The sequence below is a fragment of the Ambystoma mexicanum genome, unplaced genomic scaffold (genome assembly GCF_040938575.1).
Source record: "Ambystoma mexicanum isolate Mex_15411 unplaced genomic scaffold, UKY_AmexF1_1 Mex_scaf45, whole genome shotgun sequence".
Classification (NCBI taxonomy): Eukaryota; Metazoa; Chordata; class Amphibia; order Caudata; family Ambystomatidae; genus Ambystoma; species Ambystoma mexicanum.
Window position 1 is genome coordinate 1,088,827 of NW_027182461.1, and position 19,964 is coordinate 1,108,790.

Sequence of the window (19,964 nt, forward strand, 5' to 3'; positions counted from 1 at the left end):
CTTAGCAAAGACTTGGACGGATACTGACTTGGCAAGATGATGCACTACGATTGGGTTGGAGGTCACCTGGTATTCGCGGTTTGCAGCTCGAATGCCACAGCACCTCAGGAGGTGGCTCCGATTGTAGTACTTGGTGCTGGTTGGTCGCACCAACCAAAGGGAAGGAGTGCTCTTAGGAGTTCCTTAGTCGCATAGAAAACAGGGTCAGGACAGCAGCGGTCGCTTCAGTGTTGCAAATGGTCTGCAGGTCTCTCTGGTCGTCTTCTTTGGTTACTTAAGTTTCCAGTGGTTGATTTGCCTTTCACCTCAGGAACCTCACTTTTTATTCAGTTTCAGCACACTTCTCTGCAATCTCTCAGCAGTTTACAGAAAGGGGTGGGTGGCTGTCCAATCAGGAAAATAGACCACCAGTGGGAGCTGGTTCGATTCACTCGGGTAGACAAAGAGCAGGGGAGTTAAAAACTCCTCCACCGCTGCCTGCCCAGACACACTGCCGCCTAGGCGGGTCACTTAAGGCTTCATGCCAAAGGCTAACATGCACATAGCCCTTATTCTGCCATTCTGGGAGGAGGAGGTGGTCTAACGGAGAACAGCCATGCTAGAAATGGGGGAAAAAAGAAGCAAACCACCAAGTTAGTACTTAGGTGACCATGTTGTGCACAACCTGGACTGTGAATACAATATGGGGTAACAAATTGCACAATAGTCGGTGGAACACGTCCATTGCCACCAGCCGTAAATAGAAGGTTGTCTGTGACTAGAGGCACAGAAGTAGAGCGAAGGGGGATACTAGATATCCCCTTGGCATTCGCATAAGTTGGTGTGTGCGCGCACCAATATCTCGGAATATAAAGTTTTAGGAGATATCAAATTTATCCTTAAGAACTGTACAAATTAAGGATAAAGAGAATCTCAAAGGAGAACCAAAAGGGTTGCCATCAACACTGCCCATAAGGAGCTGTGTGCTTCAAAAGTAAAATACAGATGCCTTGAGAGATAGGGGAGAAGGTACACTACATAGTACAGGTAAAACGGTTCCATGTAATGTCCCTGCAAAAAAATGTCTCCTGACAAAAATCGTTATTTGCGAAAAACATTAAAATGAACACAGGGAGTAGGGGACATCCCTGCAACCCGTCCCCATATATAATGTCAACATATATAATGCCGCCAATGGCTTTTCCCTCCGACATGATGTATGGGACATTACCTGATACCGGTAAAACCAGAGCAGAGTTCCTAAAGACGGAGCCCATAAGAATGAATGAGTTAAAGGCTCCACTCATTCAGGATTTAAAGAAAAAGGTCCAGAAGTCCAGCAAAACATACTTGGGGTCTCACTAGGAGAGGGGATGAATCAGAACAGTGATAAATATCCCTAACAGTTTGAATTCGAAGAGGACCGCCAGAGAATTTTTCTACTGTTCTGAAGCGCTCACAAACTGCCTGTTGGCTTTGCCATGCATGTTCAGCATCCCTTAGATTCCTAGCCTCTGCCAAAAAGGGTTACTTGGGAATTGTGACTCTAAGGGCATTAGACCCAATCTCTTCAAGCAAGGGAAGGACTTTATATTTTTTTGTGTGTGGGGACTTACATTTATAAGACTGTTTTGTTGTGTTTTTAACACACTTATTTTTTCTAGAAGTTCTGAAATGTGTTTAATACTTACCTTGTCTTTTTGCCATTTACTTTGCTACACTGTAGTGTTCTAATGTTGATGATATTGTGCTTAACAGTTGAGTGTTTGCGCTCTGTTGCCAGAGCATCCTTAAAGTTAATGTGTAAACATTAGACGTATGTTTAGTGATTTACTTGCCTGTTTCTGAGAAGTTACCCAATGCCCAACTATAACTGTTTCTATATGTTACCATGCATATTTTGTATTGAGTGCTCTTTGTGTGCTTAACAGAGCCCTTCACTCTTATAATCTAAGTCTTACTGCTTAGTCTCACTTCGTTGATAGTTTTGCTAAACATTGGTGTCTTTCCCTGTTGACCAGAATAGGGTGACCTCTCTGAATCTGTCCATAGGGCTGATTCTGAAAATGTATCTCAACACAAAGAAAGCAGGAAAGATTACACACTTGTTTCCGACCCCCCTCCTGCCATAGGGTTTACAGGCATAAGGTCCTTGTTAGGGAGAATTCTAATTTGTGTATTCATTCCATTCAGCCTTTGAGACCCTCAGCTCTTTTGCTGGACTCTAGGACTTTTTGATTTTAACCCTGGAGTGAATGGGACACTCGTGTGTTGACCCGATTTGGATTAGGTTTTCTTTGTTTTTGGAGTCTGCCGAACTCAATAGGCATCTGTTTCGTATGGGGGGGGCGGGGGGGGGGTTACCTAGTTGCCCCTTATCCTACATTGATATGAAATTTTATTTATGTCACGCCCATACCAAAGTGTTTCAAGGCGCAACGAGGTAAGGGAGGGGTACAACTGAGGACAACACAACGATCTTACTAGGCCCAGTGACATTGAGGGCGCGCAAGTGCAGGGGAGATGGCCGGGGGAAAGTGCAAGGGGCAGGGGAGGAGTAGAAAGTGCTGAACATGTGATCAAAACACGTAGTGCAGCCAGAAGGTGGCAAGTGCAAGAATTAAGTGCAGATGAGTGTCAGGTGCTGGAAACGCGACTGTAGGTTTGCAGATACAGACCCAAGTGCAAGGGTTGCCAGGAGACAGTGTGGGTATGCAGCTGGGTGGGCAAGGATCTGGGCCTGAGGTCAGAGGGAGCCAGATGCCCAGTGCAGAAAACCGAGATCAACAGGGGAGAGAAGGCAGAAGCAAAGGCGATGGTCTTGAGGTGCTTCCGGAACCAGAGCTGGTTCTCCTGTTTCAGAGAGGCAGGGAGGCTGTTCCAGTGGGAGGCCCCAGCCAAAGAGGGAGATCTACCACCAACTTGTTGCTTGGAGAAGCTGACCCTGAGGGAGTTGGAGGAGCAAAGAGCTCGAGTAGGAAGTTTTTTTCCGAAGCAAGTGAGTTGAAGGTATTGTGCCCCAGAAGGTCTCGTGGACAATGCAAAGGGCCTTGAACTTAATCCTTGCAGCCACTGTGAGCCACTGAAGAGATTTCAGGTCTGGAGAGATGATCCCTGGGCTTGAGAGCAAGGACAAGTCTCGCAGACCTGTTCTGGATGAGTTGCAGAGAGTAGTGGAAGGCAGACATAGAAACAGGCTGTTGTAGTAGTCCAGCCTAGAGAGAACTAGAGCTCAAGAGGCAGTGAGCTTCTGGGGGAAGGGGGGGAAAGGAAGAATACCTATGAGGAGGTGCAATTGGTAGTTTGACTTTTTAGAGACGTCAGATGTGTGGAGAAACCGGAAAGCTTGGAATCGAAGATGACCCTGATGTTTAGCCTCAGGTGGGAGCGGGGTGCGGGCCAAGGGAGGCCATCCAGAGTGACAGGAAAGAAAGGTACAAGAGTGCCAAGGAGGATTTCTGGCTTACTGGCAATAAGGCAGCGGTCATTGGCGGCACACCACTCCTGGATTGCAGACAGTTGAGAGAGGGAGAGGTCGAAGAGGGGAGTCTTGAAAAGGAGCTAAGTGTCATCCGCATAGCACTTTAAGTTGGAGCAGAGAGAAGCAATGTGGTGGGCGAGGGGTGACTGGTATTGCTTGAAAAGCCAGGGAGAGAGGTTCGACCCCTGGGGAACACCACAAGTGAAGGACCCCAGTTGGACCTGGGAGGGTCGGTTGACGAGGAAGGTCGGCCAGGCCAGGGCCTGATCGGTGATACCCAGGTTATCATGGAGGTGGTTGAGCAGGATAGCGTGGTTGACAGTCAAAGGCAGATGAGAGATTGAGTAGGATGAGGACCGAGGAGAGATTAGAATCAAGGCTGGAGAACAGGTCTTCATGGATGTTCAGGAGAGCAGTTTCCGTGCTTCTGGCTGCTCTGAAGCCAGACTGATGGTCATGGAGACAACCAACAGAATCAGTCTGAAGATTAATCTGGGAGATGGCCATCTTTTCTAGGAGTTTGCCCAGGAAAAGAGTGATGGAGATCGGGCGATAGTTAGCCGGGCAGGAGGGGTCCGCTATGGGTTTCTTGAGAAGAGGGTGCACAAGAGAATGCTTCAGAAGGGAGGGGAAGGCTCCAGTCGCGAAGGAGTGGTTGCAGAAGTCGGCCTGGACAGGAGCAAGGGTGTCATGGTCCTTGAGGGGTTTGTACAAACAGGGTAGAATCTGTTTTGACATGATTTCTAGACGGGTCTGATCTGTGAAAGCTTTCTGGGGCACAATACCTTCTACTCGCTTGCTTCGGAAAATCTTTCTACTTGAGCTCTGAGAACAGAGGAAAGGCAGAGAAGGGGGAGCAGAGGTGGCCACAGGGGGGCCAGAGGTAGAGTAGAGAGTAGATGGAGAAGGTGGAGAGGACGAAAGGGTGGACAGGATGTCCTGGGTTTTAAAGATGAAGTGAGAAGCCAAGGCCGTGCAGAGGGGACAGGTTATTAGGTTGGCGCATTTGAGTAACTTTTTTTACTTAAATTGCATCCGCAGCCACACAGTTTTGGGATACACTCACGCTGACAACCTAGTACAATCACTTCGAAGTGCACATTTAGTTTACCTTGTTTTACAGCCAAAATTAGCGTTCGCCAAGGGAGCACTTCTTTACTCAAGGCTGGAAAGGTTTTTTTTCTCACCCTAAACTTGCGTTTAAGGGTGACAAGGTCAGAGTCGTACCAGGAGTTGCACTTGGCTTTGGGCTTCAGGTGGATCCCCATGATGGGGGCAAGAACATTGAGAGTAAAAGATAGAAGAGTGGAGCTTGGAAAGGGCAGTGTCGGGGTGAGAGTCAGCCAAAGGTGGAGCAGGGGGAGAGAAAGGGGCAGCGAAAGCCTCAACTGACACACCTCATGGGCTGGATGACTTGGAAGGTAGGTGGCAGTGCTGGAGCTGGCTTTGCCTGCGGGGTGGAGAGGGAGATATGGGAGGAAAGGAGAAAGTGATTCCTCCAGGAGAGAGGAGTGGTGAGCAGGATAGAGAGGGGGAGGTCGGAGGAAATGAGAACATGAGTGTGCCCTGCAGAGTGAGTTGAGCCAGAGGGAAGACTAGAGTTGCAGAGGTCGCAAAAGAGTCCGAAGGAGGGAGGGGAAGCATCCAGGTGGATGAGGTCTCAAGGAGGAATTGAGTGGTCGAGGCCAGGAGGGAGGAGGGGAGGTCGGCCCACTCGTAGAACAGAGGTAGTCTGACCAGGTGGACGATAGTAGCAATGGTGAGTGTCCCGGAGAGAGAGCCTACAGACGAGGCATTCGAAGGAGTAGATCTGCACAGGAATCAGAGGTAGGAATCCACTCTGTAGATTAAGGCTTCACCACCACCAGTACGATTGGATCTGGGCACAGAGAGGATCTTGTAGACATCAGGGAGAAGTGTCAAAGCTAGTGACTGAGCTGGCTGTGAACCATGTCTCTGTGAGACCGAGGACATAGAGGTAGAGTTCTTCCAGGAGGCGGCAGATGTCAGGAGTTTTGACAGCCGAGCGAGAGTTGAATGGCAATATGGAGAAGGTTGCTCACCTTGAAAGACTACCAGGGAACGGTACAAATCAGAGGTACGCCCTGCGGAGGTGTAGAAGGAGCTAGAGGGGGGCAGAAGAGGACGGAGGAGAGGGCAAGGTAGCCAAAGAGGAGGCAGAGGTGGGAGCCAAGGAAGCCAGAGAGGAGAGAGGGCACAGCAGGAGCAGGACGTAAGTTGATGAGGCACAGGAAGAGTCTATTAATAAGGGGGCCTTGGGCCATGACGGTGCCATTCAGGTAGACCTTAATGATTACCTTAGAGGAGTGGAAGGGGTCCAGGAGGCCGTCCCACCGGGTAACACCATTAATGGGTGAAGAAGAGAAAGGTGAGGGCACGGACCATATGGGGAGTCCAAAGATCTGGCAAAGGAATGACCGAGTATGTTGGTTTATCTGGAAGATGTGCTGGTGTAGGGAGACAAGGGTTAGAGACCAAGATGTCCTTTTTGAACTTCTTCCTACCAGACTTAGTGAGAAGGGAAGGATAGTCAATGGGGAGTGAGAAGAGCCGGGGGGTGGGGGGGGGAGAAGGGGAGGAACAAGACTGCAACAGCAGGACAGAGCAGCAAATGCAGTCACTGGGCGCAGAATCAAAATACAGTGCAGCCACAGGGCACAGCCTGAATTAGAATTTTTAACAAAAGGTGAAATACAGTACAGCCATCATTCTCATGTAACATTTTTTGTTACCCTCAGTACTTTAAATGGCTGGACGCAGTGATTTTCTTTTTCTACCATTGTACACAGCCCTCTAGATAAGCGGCGTATTGTGCCTTTTTACGCATGCAATTATGGCCAATACAGATTATTTAATTTCCTACTGCGTACCTTGTACGCTTTATTTATTCATTTAAAAAAACATACTTTCCACCACTAGATGGCACTGTTTCTTTTGTCAGCAGCATAGCAAGTGAGCAACACACTAAAGCATGCACCCTTACCTACCCCAAGCAAGGTCTATCGCGTTGTGTGTAACCCTTCGTCTCTGACTAATTGTTTATGCTTTTTTCTTTCTGTCCCCTTCATATTTGGCTTCCTATCCCCCCACCCCCACAACCTTGCAACCATTGAAGTTCTTAGCGACTCCGAAATGTTGTTGCTCTATTTCAGTTTCATTCAAAAGACTTCACTCTGGGCAACGTCCACATGCTGGTGCTGCCCATCCGTTCCCACCCACCGTTTATCACAGAGACAAACTGGAAATGTACTTGAAAGCAATAGTTGACCTTTCCTAAATTTGCAGCTTGACTTCAAAATCAAACTTCGTAGACTTCTTAGAATACATTTACTATCCTTTGTTTGTGTTGGATGGCTACGGGTCCTCCAAATGGATTTTATGATTTGGTGGTAGGGTGACGACATTTTCAAGATATAAAACCCAGGGCAGACCACCAACATAAAAGTAGCACTGCAATTTGACAGTGGCTGTCATGACAGAACTTGGGCGAGTAATACAACACATTCCCCTAGATTTGAACTGTGCTGATTTGTAGTGACTGTAAGCATGTTAAAATCAAAGGAACTTTTGCTTTGATTGCTATAAAACCAATTCTCAAGCAGCCTCTATGGCACAATCAGTTAATTCATGTGACGGGTGTTCGAGCTCACCATGGAACGTAAGTTTAAGTGTTCATTTTAATGTAAAACTACCAAGCTATTCTAATGATTATTTAATTTTGAACTGTTATGTGGACTTGTTGGTAAATGAGCATTGTGCATCGAGATGTGAAGATTTACTCTTCCAGCAGTGACAGCTGGGATGGTGCCAGTGGTCACCCCCACCAAAACCAGTATAGGGCTTTTAAACAATAATGAAAACGAGCTTCTGGGGCAAATGGCCCGATTCCGGGAAATCCGGTCACTCTACTTGGGGGTGGGCACACCACAGCTGTAATCCTGTTGCTTCATAACCCCTTTAGGAGTATTTAGGAGTATTAGGTACTGCAGAGTGCTGTTGGGTTTAGCCTCTGCTTCTAAAGTGTTCCAGCAAGTGATCGAAAATGTCTTGAGCGGTGAAGAAGGAATTGAGTGGTTCAAGACCACATACTGACCTGCCAAAGTACTGGATCAGAGCATGATGTTGCTAAACAGCGAGTTTAAAGGATGCGAGAGTGACATTGAAACGTGAGGAATATCAGATACAGATTGAAATGGTTACTTATTTTGGTCACACAAACTAACAACCGAATACACATGCTAACCAAGACGGAAGCTCTAGGACGCTTCATCAACAGCACACTGACCCTGAACCATTCCAAGCTCCAAAAGACCACTGTCACAATAGATGACAAGAGAATGGATGGTACCAACCTCAGTTCCACACCCGAAGGAAAGGTTCAGACATACCTATCACTCCATACAATGCTCACTAGGATACAGCTGGATCCGTACCGCCCCATCACACACCATAGCGAGACAGCCTATAAGGAATCGGCAACAACCCCACCCACAGGGATACAGCTCAAATAGAACCAGAAGTATCAGGATACAGACCCCACTAACCCAACCTTCAAATCTCTGCATACTCAACCCACATAACTCGCACAGCCATTTCCCTCCCAGAAATCTTCACGCACTTTACCACACTGCATCAACAACGCATAAACGTCACCTACAGCACACGAGGTCTTGCCCGATCCGATACTTGCACCAAAGCCCAGAACTCGGTGTATACCGAGCTGTAGCCCCCAACAGCACACCCTCTTCTACTCCCACCCCCACCCTCCTCCACCTGACTAACCCTACCCGCCCTCCTTCCTGTTTACAGATCCGCCAGAGCGCCCAGGGACCAATTCTGTTGGTGACTGTGCGCTATATAAGTACCTTTAACATAACCTAACATACAAAACACGCTGGGGGTTTGTGATGAATCTCCAAACCTAAGGGAGTTTATGGCACAACTTATTTTTTGTGGGTTTTTAAAGCGCTAAAATAAAGTGGGTAAATCAGGATGTTTTGCCTTTTGCATCTTCGTTTTCCATTCAAGATGTGGAAAATGAAGGGACAGTGATATATTGTCACAAAATGCCTCTATGGATTTACATGTTGTCATGATGCTTTACTATGCAATTTGTTTATTTTGGAAGTAAACTCTATAGGTCAGTATTATTGTAGGTCTTGACACCCAAAACTTAGATTTTTGTTCCAAGTAAAACACGGAAGAAGGTGGCTGTGCCCAAATTGAAAGTGCAGATTAAAATCCCAGCTTCGCTGTTTAGCGTGAGTGTGATGCTGGGCAAATGTAATCTCACCCTGACTTCAATTGCAATAATTGGAGTGCTTATAAATGATTAAGTTGACACCCTTACAATAGAACAGTTTTAATAAGTGTAAATAAGTATAGGGACACATTGGTGTATCCTGGTGCTCCTCTGCTAGTGGCACCAATACTGCTGCATAGAATTGCATTGTTGCTGCAATGGCCCTCCCCATTCTTGTAACGCTGGATTTGAAAGGCAGACATCGTCTCACCAGCCAGTCAGCGCCCCAGAGATTCTAGTATAGCGTACTGTGGTAGAACCAACATTACATGTTTCTCCCCTGTTGCTCCCAGCCATTGAAGGTTCTTGGGCCGTCCAGAGTACTGCCCCACACTTTGCAATGTCCTGTTATGATATTGAGTCGTTCATTGCACACAGTCTCCCATTTTCACAAGAAGTGGGTGTTTCAGATTCAAAGGAGAGAGCAGTTAACTGATCGTAACATTGAAGCTGCACTAGAATAGTCTTATTACAATGAGTAATGAAGTTAGATGCCCCTACACAAGTAAGGTTGCCATTCCTCCACAGTCTCTGAAGTTGGTGCCCCTCCCAACATTTGAAGGGTTAGCCCCTGCCTAAATTTTAGCCTAGGTGTACCCCTGGATGTGCGCACTTGCATTTTGATAGGCAGAGAGGTGAGGGAAGCTGTTCCCCGAAACTGGCAGTGTTAGTTTTACTGTTTGTTCAGAAAAATGTACTTGAACAAACGCAGCAAAACTTTAAAGCTGTTACTTTCAAGAAAGTCTTCCATCAACTCTCTGCATATTGCGCTTTAAAATATACTATTCGATAGTTGGTCCCCACACCAGACCATGGGGGGAGGTTGGTAGAACAGTAGGGGCAGAGCCTCCAAGTTTGCCCTGCCTATTTTCTGAAGTGGCCCCTCCCATCACGACTTCATTCTCACCCCCCCCCACCCCCCTAAAAAATGTAGGTTTTGTTTTGCGCCCCTGCATGGGAAGGGAGGTCAAGTAGGTCGTCTTACTCTCACAAGCAACCAGCCACCCCACCTCTCCCCTCAAAGTGCTGAAATAAAGGGGCAGGAGCCAACACATCTGCAATTATTCCTTTACTTGCTGCACCATGGCCTGTTGCAAATATGAGGTCAGACTATAGCCGGGCATAGGAGACTGATCTCCAACGTCTCCTACATCTGAACTTTTACCCTGTGTTCTGCACACTCCATGGCATGAAACATCCTCGCTCACAAACTGTTAGCTAAATTGTATAAATGAATGTTTTAGTTGCCATGCCTTTTACTTTGACCATTTATTTTCCACATTGATGTCATAGTGAATGTCGAACTATGCTTCTGTGTTCCACAAGGTACATTATAGATTGTTATATGTAAAAAATGTACTAAAATGCTTCGCACAAAGAAAATAAGCATCAGCTAATTAATAAAAAGCTGCAATTTTGTATAAAAGAATTGGGATTTTGTACATCAATAGTACATTAGAGATCTGTTTGACAGGAGCAACTATGCTGCCCCCTTGAACAGTTGCCCAAACTGCACGGGCACCCATTAGGGTCTAAAACCAGTGTGCACGGAATTTATCCTGTGCACCCCCAAGATCCACAGAGGGTAGGACAACCCCCCCTTGTTATAGCTGTTGCAAACCTGCTCTGTAATGTATAAAGTTATGCTGGATGTAGTAAGACGTGCGCTTGCTGTTGGGCTATACCACGAGGGATGGGCCATTACCCCATGCAGGGATGAACGGTTCCATTAGCTAGAACTGAATATATTTGCCAATAGCACATGCAGGGAGGCCATGTGCCACTGGCACATGCAGAAAAGAGATGCTCAGTTAGCATGTGCAGAGATGTGCTGCTGCATGTGTGCTGAGGCTATGCCAATAACATGTGGAAAGGGGGTATGTGTTGCATAGCGCTTTTAGCCAAATTCCTTCAGATTTTAAGCACACTGGTAACAGTTATCCCATTTCAAATGGTACTTGATTTATTATAGCAAAACCAAGCAGAATGCCAGGGGAGCACTGTTGGACATTGTGGTGGGGGCTGGCAAGGACATGTTCGAGTCAAGCTGAATAAGGAAAGGGGAGGGGGGAAATCGGGTACAATTGGCCCCAGTACATTTTGGCCATTTCCAGAACTGATAGTAACTTGTGTGAATGGTCAGTCTTCATTATTGCATTTCTTGTAAGGAAGAAGTGACTCCTCTGCGCCACACTCATCAAGGCTGCGTCATGTAATTGGAACTTGGTAGGTGCAGGCCGCCCTCCTACCCGGTAGCTTTCCACCCTTTCTTTGGATGCAACGTTAGCATGTGCTTTGCCAACATTAGCCTGTGCAGAAGGGAGCCCTGCCGTTAAGACTGGCAGAGGAGATGTGCCGTTATAACATGGGCAGAGGAGATGCTGCCTTAGCACTCGCAGAGAAGAAATGTCCCCATAGTACATACTTAGAAAAGATGTGTCATTTGCACGTGCCATGGAACAGAAGTGCAATTAGCATGCAGAGCGAAGGTGTGCCGTTGGTATGTGCAGAGACAGGATGTGGAGTTTGCACATGCATGGACGGGATGTGCAGTTAGCATGTGCAGAGAGAAGGCGTGTTGTTGGCATGCACATCTCCGTGCACATGCGCGCAATTAGCACACGTACAGATAGCTGTCCAACTAGTATGTGCGCAGAGAAGATGCACCATTAGCAGACGAGAAGAGATGTGCCAAAAGCATGCGCATAGAAGAGATTTTAGGTCCCTATGGGTATAGATATGTCCTGTCAACGTGTGTAAATATCAGACTTGCTAAACAGAACGTGTTCTGTCAATACGTGAAAACAATGTCTGCCATTAGCATATGCATAGAGATGTGCTGTTACCATGCGCACGGTGTAAAGGTGCAATTTACACAAGCAAATTACACACATTTTCTCTTCAAATGTTAACAGCACATCTCTGAAAATGCTGAAAGGAGATGTGCCTTTACTATGTGCACAGAGTACGACATGTGTCGTACTCGTTAGTATATGTCAAGAGGAGATGCGTAGCTAGCATTTTCGGGGAGGATGTATGCCATTATCAAGTGGAGTGATGTGGTGTTACTATGTGCTCAGACGGGATGGTCCATTTGCATTTGGAGTGAATGGCTCTGCACAAGCCAGACAACTCTGATCTACAACAATTTTTGTCTACGGGTCTGATTTTACGTATGCATTGGGTGTATGTGTTGGACACGTTTTACACTCTTGCAGTGGAGAAAACAAATTTTTACTCTCTTGAAATTGGATTTACTCTCTAATTTGAAAAAGCATGCGTAAAAGTCCTCAGCTGCAGTATATCACCCATGGGTGACAATTTTGTCAAAATGGCCCTGGTCGACTTTTTGTTGTTGCCATTTTCTGTTTGAGGTCTTTCTTGGTTTTACTCTGCATGCTGAGCTAGGTTTGAGCCCTTTGTTCATTTTGCCTTTGGCGGACTTCTGTCCTGAAACCCGTCTCTGGAAAGGCAGGATGTGAGTGAGGTTCCCAAAACTCTGTTGTCCTTTGTCTCTGGGAATGCCTGAATGCAACCAGCCCTGATTGGCTGGCTGTCCTTTCAGGACAGCCACACTGCTGTGATTTGCAGCATAGGCTGTGCATGAATGGGAGAAACATGCTTAAAAGGCGAGTGTGTTGGGACTAGAGGTAGTCTTGACCACTAGGAGAAACACTGACGAAGAAACTGAGCAAAGATTGCTGCATCCTCCTGGACCTTTGAATTGCCTGCCCAGGAAGCATGCGGTGCCATGACTCTGCCCTCCGGCGCCATTCCCCAGTCCCCTATTCTGCGTCGACAGGAAGGGGCTGAATTCACCAGCGTGCCTGGGTTTGGCTTCGGCCATGGAATTCCACGCGCGGATGATACTTTGTCTTTTTTGACTTTTCTATCCTTCAGGTACTCGGTCCTCGGGTGTCACACTCCTCCACGGTGAATGTCGACTTCTACAGGGTTCAGCAGGTGTCCATCCCTTCCCAACTTCAGACCCTCATGCCCTCTGCCTATATTGCCTTGGCCTAGACCATGGTTGGCAATCATGTTAGGGGTGTCACTCGCTGTCCTCGAAGGCACTGAAGAACAGACTAGCCAGGTGGAGGGAGCTCTTCCAGAGGTTGCCTCCAGAGGATCTGAAGAACTTCGGGAAGCATCAAACCAGGCCCAAGGTAGGGCCTATATTCTCATCGCACCCCGCAAGGCAGACACCCTCCCAGGGACACTCCAGCGCGGGAGTGACCTGTCCGTTCCTTCTACAGGCACGTGCACCTAGGCTGCTTCAGCTATCTGCCTTCGGGTCGGTGGATCCTCCCGGGCGCAGTGTCGAAGGACCGGAAGTTTCTTTTACCAGGTCTACACCCGAGGGGCTCTGCCCCCCTCTTGCCGGCACCATGGCTGAGGGGCTACGACCTAATACCGGCAATACGTCTGAGGGGCCGCCTAAATGCTGCTCTATCGACCCCCGGGTCGAGGGTGTCGCACCTACTGGGCCTAGGCCCGAGGAGCAGGGTAGGCCTCGTGATCCACACGCAAGCGTCTTCGATGAGGCCGGGCCCAGCTGGCTGAGCACCACGTCGCAGAGACGTGGCAGGCAGCTCGACAAAATGGCTGCCGCTCAAGAAAGAGGCACCTGTCCGACGCCACTCTAGGAATTTGGCAAAGAACGAGTGTTGTGGGGCTGGCCTCAACCAGGTAAGTGGCCTAAGTTATACCCCTCAGTTGCGCAGGGCGGCTTTTCCTGCTGTCCATATGGACAGGGTACGCAGCGGCTCCAGCAGCTCCCCGCTTCTCAGTTGGTACCCCCTGCTACCTCTTTGGCCAGTGAGGAGGTGCTCTTCGAGAAGTTACTCGCCCTCATGAAGTCACCTCAGATGGGGGTTATCAGACTCCATCAGGGAAATCATGCCCACCATGCTAGGTGCACCACAGACTCCTCCATCGGGCCCCCAGGCCCCGGTGCATCCGCCTCCTCTGGCTCCACAGCCAACTCTGCAACCTCTGCCGCCTCCTCAGCCTCCGGCTGCAGTCCCTGTACCCCAGCCTCCGGCGCCATCTACTCCGCCACAGGATCCTCCAGATCCACAGGATACGGACGAGGAGGATCCAGACACGCCATCCTCAGCCAGGGCCTTCCACAAACGTCTTGCTGGGCTGGCGTTGTACCTGGGCCTACCCCAACTTGAGGTCGAGCAGCCGACATAGGGGGTTCTAGCTGGAGTCCTCATGCGACACCCCTCTGTCAAATCGGTGATTCCTGTGCAGACTGATGTAGTCTCCCTGGACAAGAATGGCTGGCTCAAACCCCGGTCAATCGATGCCTGGACGCCAAGTAAAGGCAGGTGGAGGGGGGGGGCATACACTCTTGCTGTCGGCCCATCCTCAACCACACTCTTCAGTGATCGTGGCTGCGTCACTATTCTCCAAGCCTGCCTCGGCCTGTTCCTCTACGGCACTGCTAGGCAAGGAGAAGATCTTGGAGGCATATGGCAAGAAACTCTATTCCAGCGTCTCGTTACATCTACTTCAGGCCAATGCCGATGCCATGCTGGCTACCGCCAACCAGAGATTATGGCGGGAAATTGCAGGCTTCTTCCCGGAACTCCCCAACCACAGCAAATCACGCTTTAAGGTGGGGCTAGCGGAGGCCAAGCTGGTGGCGCATAACCTCATGGAATCGACAGTGGCTCATATCGACGCCTCAGACCATGCCATCTGTATTGCCACAGACATGCGGAGAACAGACTGGCTCCGGGCAACAAAATTCAACCTGGATGTCCAGGAGCGCATTCTAGATGTACTGTTAGAGGTGGGGGGGGAAGGGGGCCTCTTCTATGAACGAGGAGCTGTACAAAACGAAACGGCTCTCAAACAGCAGTTTTTATCCATCCTGACAAAGACCACGCCCAAATCGTACACTCAATCTCAGAAGCGCTCGGGAAAAGGTCGTACATTTGGAGGGTTCCGTGGCTTCCAGGAATGCAGATACTAGGCAGCCGGACTGCTCACCGTCTCATCTGGCGCAAGCAACAAAAAAACAGGGGGGCGGGCGGCAGTTTGGGGGCAGTAAGGGCTTTTTCCAATCCCCCTCCTCAGCGACAGCCTCGGCGGGAAAGGGGGCATGACACACCCCTTTGGGTCCACATGTCTCCGGTGGGGGGCATGCTTGCTCTCCATACACATTTCTGGCGGCAGATTTTCAGACCCCTGGATTCTCTCCGTAGTATCCATGGGGTACCATCTTCCTATCCCAGCCTCTCCTCCCTCCTCCCCTCCCAGAGTTTGGGACAGCAACTCTTTTGGCGGAGATCCGGTCGCTCGTAGAGAGCCAGGCAGTGGAGGAAGTCCCAGCCTCCCAGCGAGGCTTTGGTTTTTACTCCCAAGATTTTTGCCATTCAGAAGAACCATGCAGGCTTTAGAGTTGTGCTGGACCTGTCCACCCTCAACCTCGCCTTACCCCTGCAAAAATTCAAGATGGTTACGCCAGATTTTATAGCAGAGACATTGGACAAGGGAGACTGGATGTGCTCCCTGGATCTCAAGGAATCTTATCTACACGTCCCGATTTGGCAGCCCCATCGTTCTTTCCTATGGTTCAGGATCATGGGCTACCATTTTCAATACAAGGTCCTTCCTTTTGGCATCAACTAGGCCCCCAGTGTCTCTACCAGGCTCATTAATGCCGTGGCGGCCCTCGTCAGAGCGCAGGGTTTCCACATCTACTCTTACCCCGACGACAGGCTCGTCAGGGCTACATCTCCGGAAGCAATTAACCACTCTTCCCATGCCCTTATGAACACACTACACAATCTGGGCTTCTCGCTCAATCTCGAAGTCACAGCTGCAGCCCATGCACACTCTGACATTCCTGGGCCTCATCTGGGACACGTGCTCGGAAAAGGTCTTCCTGTCGGAGGACAAAATCTCAACCATCAAAAAGGCCTCCGCCCACTTCCTCAGCAGAGTTGACCTCGCCATGGTGGTACCAACATCTCCTGGGTCTACTTGCAGCGGTCCTATTAGCTGTTCCGCACACCAGACTAAGGATGAGGAGGATTCAGCTGCACTTCGCGGCCTCATGGAACCAGGAGGGGGCTCTCAATCCGAGATGATCAGCGTCCCTCCATCTCTCCACCTGGACCTAACCTGGTGGTCCAGGGACTGCATCCTACGGACAGGCAAGCCCTTTCGGAAGCCCCCCCCCCCCGCAGGCCCCCATCACCAGATTCCTCGCTCGAGGGCTGGGGAGCCACCTTGGGCGGCCTTTCAGTCCACGGCACCTGGACTCGACAGTAGCAGGAATACCACATCAATTGGTTGGAGCTAAATGCCATCTGGCTAGCGCTCAGAGCATTCCTACCGCTTCTCAGGGGCAAGGTTGTCCGCATCCAGACAGACCACTCAACCAGTATGCACTACGTCAACAAGCAGGGAGGCACCAGATCCCTTCCTCTGTGTAGACTGGCTATCATGTGGGAGTGGGCCCTAGAAAACGACATTTACCTCACGCAGTCCACCTCCCAGGAGCAAGGCCACCAAGGCCCAGTACAAAACCAAATGGACCAGATTCTGCCACTGGGCAGACTGAAGGGGCCCCTAGGGGACCCTCGCGTATGGAAACAAGGCACAATCACCACACACGAACTGATACGCCAGACACAAGGTTGTATTCCCAAAAGCTAGGCTTTATTGCAAAGCAAATAGTCTCAGTTGGCCAACCGGGTCTCACGCCCTGCGTGTCTCCAGACCCCAAGGGACGCAAGAGAGCGAGCATTGTACAAGTTACATATATACAAAATGGGCATCTCACAATCAGTAATGACATATTCAATACCGCCCATAATGTTTCCTTTGAATTGGGTTCGATGATTGACAATGGTGACGAGTATGACACCTATTCATTTTAGCAACAGTTTGCAATTTCATGAGCCTGCAGACAAAGTTCTTTGTTGAAGAGAACACATTGCTTCTGTTTTTGCAAGCAAGCTGTATGCAGGGGAGAGGCACATTCCAGGCCTCGCTATCTCCTAGTTTCTATTGTGTGCTATGGGTCAACTCGCTCTCCAGGTGTCATGATGCCTACCTCCAAGGAGCCAGACCAGGCCCAGCTACCCCAGAGGCAGACATCATGTCCCCGAGGGAAGTCTCAGCAGCCCCAAGTAGGGGCCCTTTGAACTCAGTCCTGGCGCCTTTGGCGCCAGGCTCATATTGGACAACAGTCCTGGCACCAGGCTCATAAAAGATGACTTTGTGTTTAAAGGTGCTTGGTGTAAACTTACCTGATGCAGACCATGCTGACACATCTGGGACATCTAGAGGCTGGAATGGGACTACTTTATCTTTGGGGACTACTTAACCACACGGGTGTGGCCGGAGGAAGAATACATACCTGAGAGGAAGGATACATACCTGGAACTACTTTGAAGGCTATTTAAGCCACGCCCTAGCAGCAACTCCCGCTTCGCGGCGTTCTGCATCTAGCAGCTGGAGGCTCACCGTGTCTGCTCCTGCATCCTGACTTCTGCCACGCCTGCCAGCATCCTGGAACACCTGCAAAGGGAAAAGAGAATAGGAGAAAGAAGAGTCCTTACCTGCTAAATCCGCATTTCGGAGACATTTCGCCGACGATCCTGAAAAGGAAGATATTCATCTTAAAAGCACATCGCATTGATCGCTGCAGCGCCGCATTCCACTCACCTTTACTAGGCGCCTCCATGTTAATCAGCGACCATCTGGATCCGCAGCCACATTTCAGCGCCTAGGGAGAAAAAGACCAGAACAAAGGTGAGCTAGGGAATAGAATAAGAACCTTAATTTGCCATCAGAAGACTTACCTGTTGGGTCATTCCCACTTCATTTCGGGTCGGTGCCGCATCCTGGCATTTTCGGATCCCGGCCCCTAAGGGGAAAAAAGAGACATCCGCGTTAGTGAGCGAATGCTAAGACATTACCTGAACGCTCATTAAAGACTTACCTGATATCTACTGGAACTGCACCTCTCACTTCGGGTCGGTGCCATATCTCCGGCATTTCCGAACCCCGGCCCCCATGGGGAAAAAAGACAGAAGCATTAGTGCATTAATGCAAGGACACTAAAGGAACCTCATCAAACAACTCACCTGAGTTTCCTTCGTCGGTTCCATTGCTCATCTCAGAATCTTTGTTCTGCACCTGAAATAGACAACGGACAATTATTATTTCGGGCTCATACTTATAAACCTAATTCTCACAGTACTTTACCGGGAAGGTCCAGCAAACTTGAACTCTCTACAATCCATGATCTAGTGAAGTAACTGGATTACAACGCGCCCTTGCATCAGAAGCAGGATGGAGAGCTCGTCCTTTCACACCATAAGGTGAGACTTCACGGGGAATCGCAGAAGGGTTTCGTGGAGGGTGAGAAGGGAGTGGGAGGCTTACACATTATCCCGCAGATTGTTAATACTCCCTTTTCACACACAGAAGGCTATTTCTGTGACAAGCCAGATTTGAGGGTCCGGTCCTGTCCATCTTCCGAGTCCTGCGCTTCACCATAGAAGAGGCAACAGCACTCAAAACCAGGCCTGCGCCTCCGTGGGAATCAGGTGAGCGTAGCACCAGGGCTCTAAGGGGGGCCGCAAAGGGCATAATTCAAGCCACTAATTGTTAATTTCTACCGTTCCTACTGCATGAGCGAGACTGGCTGGCACCTGTGTAATGATTAAATGTCTTGCTGCTTACTTCCAAGGACTTGGGAGGGAGGAGACCGGGCATTTTTGTCTAGGTCGCCTGCGTTATGTTTCAACAAATATCTCGCGGCCTTGCTCTATGCATTAACAATAAAATAGTCGAGCAGAATAAGCAAGGGCCGAAAGTAAAAACCAAAATGGCGATTTCAATCACTTCAAAATGGCCACACTTTAGTCAAGCACTTTAGTCAAGCTGATGCGTTTTTCTAATATCGACACATGAGGCGGTTGGTCTTCGGCCAACAAAATACATTGCCTCCATCATTGGGGGGTACCTACTTTTTCTAGACTGACAAGACTCTAAAGGACTCAACCCCTTGGCGTGCACTTTGGACGACGTGCTCTCCTTTTCGGCACACCTTGCTCATTCAGGCGTGCAGGTGGACACCTGCCGCACATACCTTGCAGCCACTGGTGCTTACAGGAACTCGGAGGAGGGCATTTTCTTCTCCTCCGATCCTGTAGTCCATCATCTGACAGGCCTCGCTAGGCTCTACCCACTCGTCAAGAGCGCACCCTGTGTGGGACCTTAACATAGTCGGGCTCCCTGGCGCACAAACCATTCGAGCCAATGGCGTCTGTGGACATTAGGCTGGTCACCATCAAGACAGCCTTACTAGTCGGTCTTACCTTGGCTGGCAGAGTCAGGGAGATCCAGGCGCTCGTCGCCTCTGAACCATATACCACCTTTCACAATGACAAGGTAGTCATGCGGACGCACCCGGCATTTCTGCCCAAGGTTCCGTCGGTATTCCACTTGAATGAGGAAGTAGTCCTTCCTATGTTTCTTCCCGATCCCAAGGACAAAGCACAGAGGGTGCTGCACTGCCTGGATGTCAGGCATGCCCTAAAATTCTACTTGGACAGGACCAAGGGCTTCTGTAGGTCGGAGGCCCTGTTTGTCACTTTCCGAGGCTCAAGACCAGGCTATCAGGCCTCCAAGGCTTGTATATCCCGCTGGATGGTCTCTGCCATCAAAGAAGCATACGAGGGCCAGCACAAGCCACTTGCGGTCAACATGCAGGGCCAAGGCAACGGCCATCGCATTCCAGCGCCAGGTCCCTCAGCAAGTCATAAGCAGGGCGGTCCTTGGGCCTCTCCCTCAGCTTTCTGTAAGCATTACTGTTTGGATGCCAGCTCTAGTTCTGATGGAGCCTTCGGACAGGCGGTTGTTGGGAACCTATTTGCTTAAGGAGGGGTCTCCTCTCCACCCTGGGGCTACATTCAGTTGTAATCGCCCATACAGTATGGAGGAAAGGGGACGGGGACGTAAGCGTAATTATAAGGTACTCACCGTAGTGACTAACATACTCTTAGTCCATAGTCCCCTTTCCTCCTTGCGTCCCACCAACCTCCCCCTAATAATACTGGTTTCATTAGGCAATGTTCAATCCTATTGTCGACGCGTCAAGGGGGACTGAGGTGTGGCGATGGAGGGCGGAGTCAGGGCAGCAAATGC

At 49.4% G+C, this 19,964-nt stretch overlaps 1 protein-coding gene across 2 annotated transcripts in view; it reads left to right on the plus strand.

The window, feature by feature from the left end:
• Positions 1-19,964, plus strand: part of SUPT16H (SPT16 homolog, facilitates chromatin remodeling subunit) — a 979,449-nt gene that overhangs the window by 302,231 nt on the left and 657,254 nt on the right. The gene's annotated exons all lie outside the window — the stretch shown is intronic.